Consider the following 9,026-nt stretch of genomic DNA (forward strand, 5'->3'; position numbering starts at 1 on the left):
AGCTGTGCTGCAGGCAGGCAGAACTGAGGGCTCCACAGAAACTCAGTGTTGGATTACAGAAAAGGTTTAATAAGCCATAAGCCACCAATCCCACATTAGGAGGAAGAGGGATAAAGAGGAATAGTGCAGAAAGCCACACTTGTGCTGTGGTTGACAGAGACTGCTGCTATTTGCTGGACAACTTCCACTCAGTCTGATGGAACACCAGGCTTCAAATAATGGGTGTGTTTTGTTGGTGGGCTGTGACACTGGGCCCAGGCATGAAATGAAGAAAACAAGGATAGTACCTGGACACAGAAAGGTTTTGGTTGGGGAATGGAGCTCAGAATTGGAAGTGGTTTCTTACTAAGACACAGACTGCCCAGTCATCCTGAGACGCTGAAGGAGGGAGGCCAGTGGATGTTTCCAAGGATTGGGTAATATCCAAGGACTGACTGTCTTTGTACATTTACAGGCAGGCCTGGTAGAACTCTGCTCTAATGTGCCACTGGTTTGGGAGGTGTTGATGGGGGCTTCTTTGTATCCTGACTGCCCACACATTCCCAAAGTTATCCAAGGAAGGACTGTGAGAGAGTGACTGAACAGCATCTTCTGTCAGAGATCTCTTCATATCAGAGTGAGATGGGATTCTCCATCATTTCCAGAGACTGTATCCATCATTTCCACTGTATTGTAATTCAGGAAAGGAGTGGTGAATGTGCTCTAAAAGCTGCAGGAAACTCCCATTAAAAAGGTGTCGAGTTCCCATCCTCTCATGAGGGACAGCTGGAGATTCCAGTTCGAAGTGGGTCACGTTTGTCCCTCAGTGCTGATGGAAAGGACATTAATCCTTTCTTTACCTATCAAATGTAGACACACCTGCACTCATGGAGCAGAACATCAGCAGAGGGGTCAGAAGATCCTGGCCTGAAGAGCCTGTGAGCAGCATTAGAGCTCCCCTCTACTTTTGGTCGCCGTGTTCCAGGGATCAGGCCCATTATTGCAAAGATGTTCAGAAGTTCCTATTGCTTTGGGAGGCTTCCTTTGTTCATGCTCATTTTCCCACAACCTGATTTTCAGAAAACAGAAACTGAGCTTTTGTGAAAAGAAAGGACCCTCAAGTCACCCCCAGACTGTATACTCAGAAATAAACTGTGAGGCACTTAAAAATTTAATTCAATATCTTTATAGGAGGGTGTTGTTGTTTTTGTGGTTGGGTTTTTGTTTGTTTGTTTAAATCTAACAATACTGATATTATTAAATTTATCCCAAATGTGTATTTGGAAGCATTTCTCACTGATGAGTGTGGAGCCATCTTGGGTGTCACAGTGAATCCAGGAGGGTCTGGTTTTCATTGTGGTGAGAAAGGATCCAAGTGAGCTGATTCCCCAGTAAGAGCTGAGCGTCTGGGGTGAGGTGGGATCCAGGGTTCTCTCAGTGGTTCCTCTTGAATGACTCCATGCCTGGATGTTTAATATCTAGCAGAGCTTTTCCTTCTAATGCCAAAACACAAAATTACTTGCAAGGTAGATTTTGTTCTGGAAATCTGTTTCTAAGGTTGGTTTCTAAGGTGGCATAATAAGGTGCTGCAGTAGCTTGTGGCCTGTTTGGGGCTATTTTTAAAACTACTGAAGAGAGTTGAAAGAAGACAACAAGGCAGTAAGGAAAAAAAACTCTTTTCTCTGCATATTCTGCTGTTTCTTCCCCTTTCCTTGGGTGACTTTATCTGCATCTGTGTATTTAGTGTAAATTCACAATATTATGAGGAAGAGTTATAAAATTATTTGCATTAGCAAATGAACTGCCTGTCCTTTGGGGACATAAAAATCCTGGCTCTCAGTCTGTACTAATGCAGGGTTTAAAACAAACACAACCTGGCTCCAAACAAACCCAAGGCCTGGCTGTGTCCACGAGCACTGACTCTCCATGACCTTCCTTTCCTTCCCTAAAATCTCCATGCCCTTCCTGCACTCTTCCCTAGACCTTGTCTGATATTTCTCTTCTCTTCAGAGCAATACTTGGAAGGTTCAGTCAGGTAATGTTTGAGATCCTTGAGGAGAGGTCATCACTGCAAGGAGCTGAGCTCTGGTGACACGACTGCAAAATTTAAAGGGGGGGGGGAAGGGAAAGAGTTATAACTATGGCACAGCTAAAAATAGAGCCTGAAATTCCTCCTCATTCTCAAGCCATATAAGGGTCTGTGCATAGCTGTGTAAGGCAGGATCTTCCTGCAAAAAGAGATGGAGTTTTGGCTGGTTTACCATGGGAAGCATCATGTTCCTGTGTTTCCTTTGTGCAGCTAAATCAGAAATTTTAAAGCTGTCACAAGGCCGCTCTTTAAATTAGAGTAATTTATTGCTGTGTGTGCCCAAGAACAGCTACAAATGTAAACACAGGCACTCCCTTGGCTCTATCCACTGCACTTTGCCAGATCACTTCCAAGTGGAAGAGAAATCTAACAATGAATGAGGCAACATTTATCTGCCACTCACAATCAGAGGATTCATTCTTCTGTTCTAGTGCCTCTAAACGGTAGACCAGAGTCTGGGCTTTGTCGGGAATTTCCAGGGACATTGCTGGCACTTCCAGGCAGGAAAAATAGCTGGAGTTTCATGTGGCAGAATGGTGAGTGAACTTGACCCGGCAAATCTTGCAGGACTGTTTGGTAGCAATCCCTGTGAATGTCAAATGGCAAACACCCACTGCAAGGTTCCCTAGAGTGGTTCTGGGATTCCCTTCTGATACAGGGTTCCCTGTTTCCTGGCAGTGTGGGATGGGAAAGGTGCTCCAAGATGTTAAGGAAGAGAAAGAGAAGTTCAGTTACAGAAATCTCCTCCTGCTGTTGGCAAAGAAACGTTGGAGAATCTGTTTTGGGAACGTGCAGGTTTTGTTTACAGCCATTTAGGGGCTGATTTGTATTGGGACTGAGGTCCAAACCACAGTCACATAATCTCTTTTTGCCACCCAATTTGTTCTCAAATGCAAAACAAATAGACAAATAAACAAGAACCCCCCCGACGAAACCCAACTGCATCTCTCATCTCTGCATCCTGTTTCCTATTTCCCTGCCTTTGGAACAGCGAGTCCTCATCCCCACACAGAGCAGGCTCCGTGGGCTCCATGTGCTCCGTGGGTTTTCCTGCACTGCTCCTCGTCTGTCCCACACCACCTTCACTGGCATCCCTTGGAGGCACCAGCTGGCCTTTGCTGCTACTTATCCATACTCATCCATGGGATTCCATTTGGCTTCCAAAGATCTCTGTCATTTTAACACAACCACCCCAGGACTTTTTGGGATGGGTGGTTTGCTGTGGGACGTGGATGTGCCTGTATATTGGAATTTGAGATCCAAGAGTGAAAGGCAGCCGTGGATCTGGAGCACTGTGGGAGGTTGGAGTGGAGCCCTGTACCTGTGGATTATTGACATCATTTCTGTTATTGTCCCATCTCTGGTTGCTGCAGTGGTGGTGCCTTTGTCCTTGGGGAATTTTGCTGCCCTCTCTCTCTTTTCTAGTTAAGAGCATTTTCCTGATTTGGCGCCTTAATTTCCAGCTGTGGTGCTTTGTGCTGTGTGTTGTGTTCCGAGGCTGGCGGTGATTCCCAAAGCTTTCAGGGCACACTTGGCTTCTCCATGAATCAATGGGAAGGTGCTAGAGAGACAGGGAGCTAAATTGCTTTTAATAGGATTTTTTTTCTGAGCTATTTTAGAATACAGTGACATCTCTTTCACTCTGAACTTTTCTCTCCTCTGTGCATAAATCCTTTGCAGTTCTTCAGTCCTTTAATCTGTCTAGTATTTTTATTACAATTCAGAAATGTTTGCAGGACAGACAGGAGGGAATTATATGAGTCGAAACGAGATCTGGATGTCAGTGGAATTTGAACACCAGGTTTTCCAGTGTACCCAGCTGAAAATACAGACCAGGGGCAGGAATGTTAAAATAAACTCATTCAGCTAAATCTGGCAATTTGGACTTTTACCTGCAGTCCCTAAACATCTCTTCCACTGTAATCTCCATTTGCCATACAAAGGAATGCTTTAAATTAAAGCAAGGGAGAAGGTAAATTTTCCAGGGCAATCTTGTTTGTCTCCCCTCTGAGGATGCCAAACCGATGACAAGAACCTTATTTTTTGTATATGTATATTTAAAGTTGATTTAATTAATGAAACCCTTGGAGTCAAACCCCTAATCAGATGCACAGAAACAAGAAACTGTTTTACACCTGAAGGATATAGAAATGAAAGGTTTGCTTTCAAATTTATTTTTAAGTTGGTGAAATATTTGTGCACCCATAATATCCATTTAATTTTGGAGTTTGGTCCATAAGGCATGTTGGGACAAGATGAAAAGTAAATGCAGTTAAAGATGGGGTTTCTTTTTTTTTTCTTTATTTTTTGTATTATTTGTTTGTTTGCATCTGGCTGGTGTCTTGCCTTCTCCAAGTCTCCTTGGGGCTGCCCATGAGTTGGCTTTTGATAGTTCACCTTCTCCCACAGCACTTTCATATTTACAGCCCCTGGTTTTCCCGACATGCCGGGAAACTTGGCCTTTGTGAAATGCTTGCAAATATCCAGTGATGTGAAGGAGACTATAGGGCTTTAAATATTTCATTAATTCACCAAGGAAATCTGGAAAACAGCTGTCTCCACTGTTTGTTCTTCTGTTGCTTTGCTTTTAATTATCCCCACCTCTTTTTAATGGAACATAAACTACCATTTCACAACTTTATAGGACAGACCAACCCATAGACAACTGCCGTGACATTTGCAGGCCCCTGGACTGGGCCTTCCCGCTCTTCCAGATGTCTCCTGTGCAAACATTTCCAAACTAAATACTGATTAAAAACAGTTTAAGGAACAAACACAAACATTAAATACCATTGTGGAGGTCAAAACGAGACTGGTTTGATTTCTGTATGTTTTTTCTGTTCCATGGAAGGGGAAGGATCAAGGTCCGTAGTGACACTTGTATTCATGTGTGGGCTCTGCTGGCTCTGCCTTTATGGGCTTTATGGGGCTCTTTTCCCTTCCACAGCAAGACAAAAAAACAACTGGGTGGTTTTTTACCATGAGTGGGAGTAAATGGATAAGCCAAAAATGTAGCTGGGCAGGTGGGAGGATGTGGATCCCAGAGTGGCTTGTTGGCACTGCAGAAGTCTTTCAGCATATTGGGATTTTCTCTGTCAGATGGGAAAAAAAGTTGCAGGTAAGGGACACACAGTAGTAATGATGCAGATTGTTCCTAGAACAAAGCCAATCCTGATCTAGGCCTTGTCCTGCTTAAAGACTGGAATTTGTTCAGCAGGCTGGGCGTGATCCCTGGTTGTCCTGAACGTGCCATGGGATGGCACTCGGGACAATCCGCTCCATTGGGATCAGCAAAAACAACCCCAGGACAAATGAGTAACCTGCAGGGAAACCTCCAAACCGAGAGTGAAGAAGCACATGGAACAATGAGACAAGTTTCAGTCATGGCATATCTCAACATAGTTTTTGGGCACATTTGTCCAGGCTCCCAAAAGAGTAAAAAAAAAAAAAAAGAAAGAAAATAGTGCAAGTGGAGGATGAAAATTCCGGGAGCAGAAGAGGATCATTAATTTGTATAAATAACTGTTTCCAGAGGCTGTTTCTTGTGAAGCTCCATTTCTATTATAAATACTTCTTATTAAATAAAAGTTAGGAAATGTGGAACAGAGACTAAGATGACAGGTTAGGAAGGTGGCAATGCTTTAGAGGTGACCAGTATGTCTTATGGCACCTTTATGGCCAGAATGAAGAACATTTTTCAACATTGATTAAAACTCAAGTTGAAGTGGAAAGCTGAAAGGTGAAATGTGGAGATTAGAAAAAAAGGGGGGTAAAGTGATCAGGAAAGAACCATTTCTGGGGAAGAAAAAAATGAGGATTTTTCAAGGAACTGTTGCTACATTCCTGATTTCTCAGGAGCTGCTTGTGTAACTTCTTCTGAATAACACCAAGAACAGGCATGATTGGAACATGATTTCACCACTGGTGGCTCTATTATAAACACTGTAATTTGGGAAAAGAGCTCCTTTCACCTGAGAGTTCCTGAAACTGGGCTCCTAATTCTGGAACAAGGTAGCTCTGGATCATTGGCACTCCCTGGAAACATTCTGCATGTGCAGAGTTAAAATCATTTCAGCTTGGCTTGTTCCCACAATGCAAATACCCACCTGTGCATTACTGGGAAGATCTTTTTTTTTTTTTTTTTTTCTGAGGCATCTCTTCCTATGGGTCTAATATTGATTTAATTGTGGGTTTTGGCATCACTTGAAAGCCTGAAGTGTTTTTAATAGATAAAATATGTTGTGTCCTTTATTTGTGTCAGCGCTCCCTGGGGAATCTCAGTCTTCAGAATGTTTTCTTAGAGGCATCTACATCCACAGACCCTCGCAGACGTCAGCCCAAGCCCTGCACCCAGGGAATAATGACTAACAGACTTCAGACAATGAAGAACCCAATTTAAAATCCAAAAGTGGATTATAAAAACCCTTCGTGTTCTTTGTAGATTTCTGTAACAAATGAACTCTCTTTGCTATTCCTAAATATCGAATTATATTCATGTTTATGTGGGTTAGTCCCCAAGACCACAAGCAAAGCAGACTGGAAAGGAAGTTGCAGAGCTCACATCTCCAGTTCTCCTCAGAGTTTTGGGATGGTGATGTTTGTACAGCACGAGAGCAGAACTTTATAAATGATGCCTCAGCTCATTCAAGGGCTGGGGGTGTCCTGCTCCTGTCCCATCAGCTGCCCTGCTCGATGAGCGTCGGGAATTTGGGGAAAGAATCCCCTGCAGGCAGATGGAAGTTTTCAGGCCCTGTGTGTTAACTGAGATCTGAGAAGTTCCCATGCAGCTCTCCTGTCCCTCCCTGCTGGAGCAGGAGCAGTGTGGGATCTGAGCCGGCCCCCCCACCCCCCGTGGGATGGAAAACCAGCACAGGGGTTTATTTACCACAGCTGCCCAGGAAAGCTGGTTTAAAATCAACATCCAGAGAACAAGCTGTGGGGTTCCAGTGCAGGACAGAACCTACCAGAGAGGAGAGTATTGCTCTTGGACTGGGAAAACAACCCTTCTGTTTAGCAAAAGGTTCTGAGGGTTTGAAGTGTATTTATTTTCTGATAGGAAATGACAGCGAGGCCTTTTAAAATTCCCTGAGCCAGGTCGGTAGATACAGAGCCCAGAGCTGTGTATTTTATCAAGGATGGGAGGTTTAGTCCCATGTAGTGTTATTTCAGCTTTGGAATTGCAGCTTCTCCAGTTATCTCCATATTGTACACAAAGTAATATTTTTTTGTTCAAACTGACATATTTCTTCAAAATCTGCTTTCTGTAAAAGGTTTCATGGGAAACCAGCTCTGCCTTGCATTCAGTGACCCAGAGAAGTTGCTGTAGATACACACCTTGTCAAACAAATATGGCAATGCAGATGGCTTGGGACATGTAGGAGACAAACAGAAACGGTGAGAAACAGAAATTCCCCAGTGCTGGATTGGGATTTGTGAACACTCCACAGCATCTTTGGTTTTTAGAATGTTTTGCCACCTCTCCTCCGAAGGGACCTTGGACCTCTGAGTGAATTTATGGCCATGTTTGTTTTCCCTCTCTTATTTCTGGGCAAGTATTTTTTCCTCTGTAGAGGCGTCACTGCTTTCTGCTGGAGCTGAGTTTTCTGGATGAACAGTCTTGCTTTAGCCATGTTATCCTACATTCCCTTTTTTTTTCTTTTCTTTTTAGATTCCTCCTGTCCCTTTTGACTCATCTGGTTCATTTTCAAGGCATCCTGTTTATTTTTCCAGCTATTTGTTTGTAATATGTGTTATCTGACCTTTCCTGCCTGCTCTTTTGGGGATGTATACAAAGCTCTTCCTTTATTTGTGTTTGCTTTTCTTTCTGCCCTCCACTGTACCTAATGTTCACCAGTGGGTCCCAAGAAAAATGGGGATGAAAATCCACAAGCCCACAGAAGCTGATGGCAAGCCAAGTTCATTTTCACAGTGCAGGTGTGGGGTTCTTTGAGTCGCTGCTGTTCTGGGAGTGCAAATCTTATACCAGACCCAAAGAAACCAAAGGGCAAAATGCTGTTTTCCAACAAGCTTCCTGTAGCTCCAGTGTGTTTCCAGTGGACTCTCATCTTCTGCCTGCTCTTGCATGTTGATCACGCACTATTCAGTCACGGAACACAACCCTTTCCCTCAGACTTTGGGCAAATCCAGGGCAGGGCTTGATGCTGAAGTCATCCATGGGCACACGGAAACGGATTGAAGCGGCCTCAGGGGAAGTTCAGATTGGACATTAGGAGAAGGTTCTTCACTGAGCACGTGGTTTTCACTGGAACAGACTCCTGAGGGAAGTGGTCACAGCCCCAGCCCTGCCAGAGCTCATGGAACAGTCTGGTTGCCTCCCTTGGTCTGTGGTTCAGTTGCAGGTGGTTCCGTGAGGAGCGGGGAGTTGGACACGATGATCTTTGGGGGGCCCTTCCAACTTGAGCTGCTGCATTTCTGGGCTGGTATAGCCATGGCACTGAACAGGAGCCCCTGGTTCCAGGGCAGTGCAGGGAGGGCTCTTCACAAGAGCAGGTTGATGGAGTTCTTGCCGTGTGTAGGACAGTTCCCAAGGCAGGAGCCTCAGGAGAATCAGCTCTGTTGCTGCTGGCCCAAATCCACGTGCCAAAACATTTCCCTGAAGGGAGCACACCCTTTGTAAAACATGCATGTTCTCACAGTGTTTGCTTTCACAAGGCAGAGCACCGTGGGGGCAGCCTGTCCTGGGACTGTGCTGTGCTCCAGGCCTGCAGGAAGGGAGGTTGGGAGCAGGATCCACGTGCAGGGGAACAGGCTGTGCGATGGCACAGAGCTCCCAACGTTGGGCTCCACTTCCACACCTCTCCCCTCTCATGTTTGCTGTTCCTGTGGCAGAAAGTAGAGACAGAGCACAGCCAGGCCAGGGCTCCTCTCCACAAGTCGAGCTCTGTTCATCTCAGCAAGAGGAAAACTCAAAGTATCCCCGTGACCGTGGCCTTGCTCT

This window comes from Empidonax traillii, unplaced genomic scaffold, assembly GCF_003031625.1.
Source record: "Empidonax traillii isolate 1590-97213 ecotype Southwest subspecies unplaced genomic scaffold, ASM303162v1 scaffold86:size2944007, whole genome shotgun sequence".
NCBI lineage: Eukaryota > Metazoa > Chordata > Aves > Passeriformes > Tyrannidae > Empidonax > Empidonax traillii.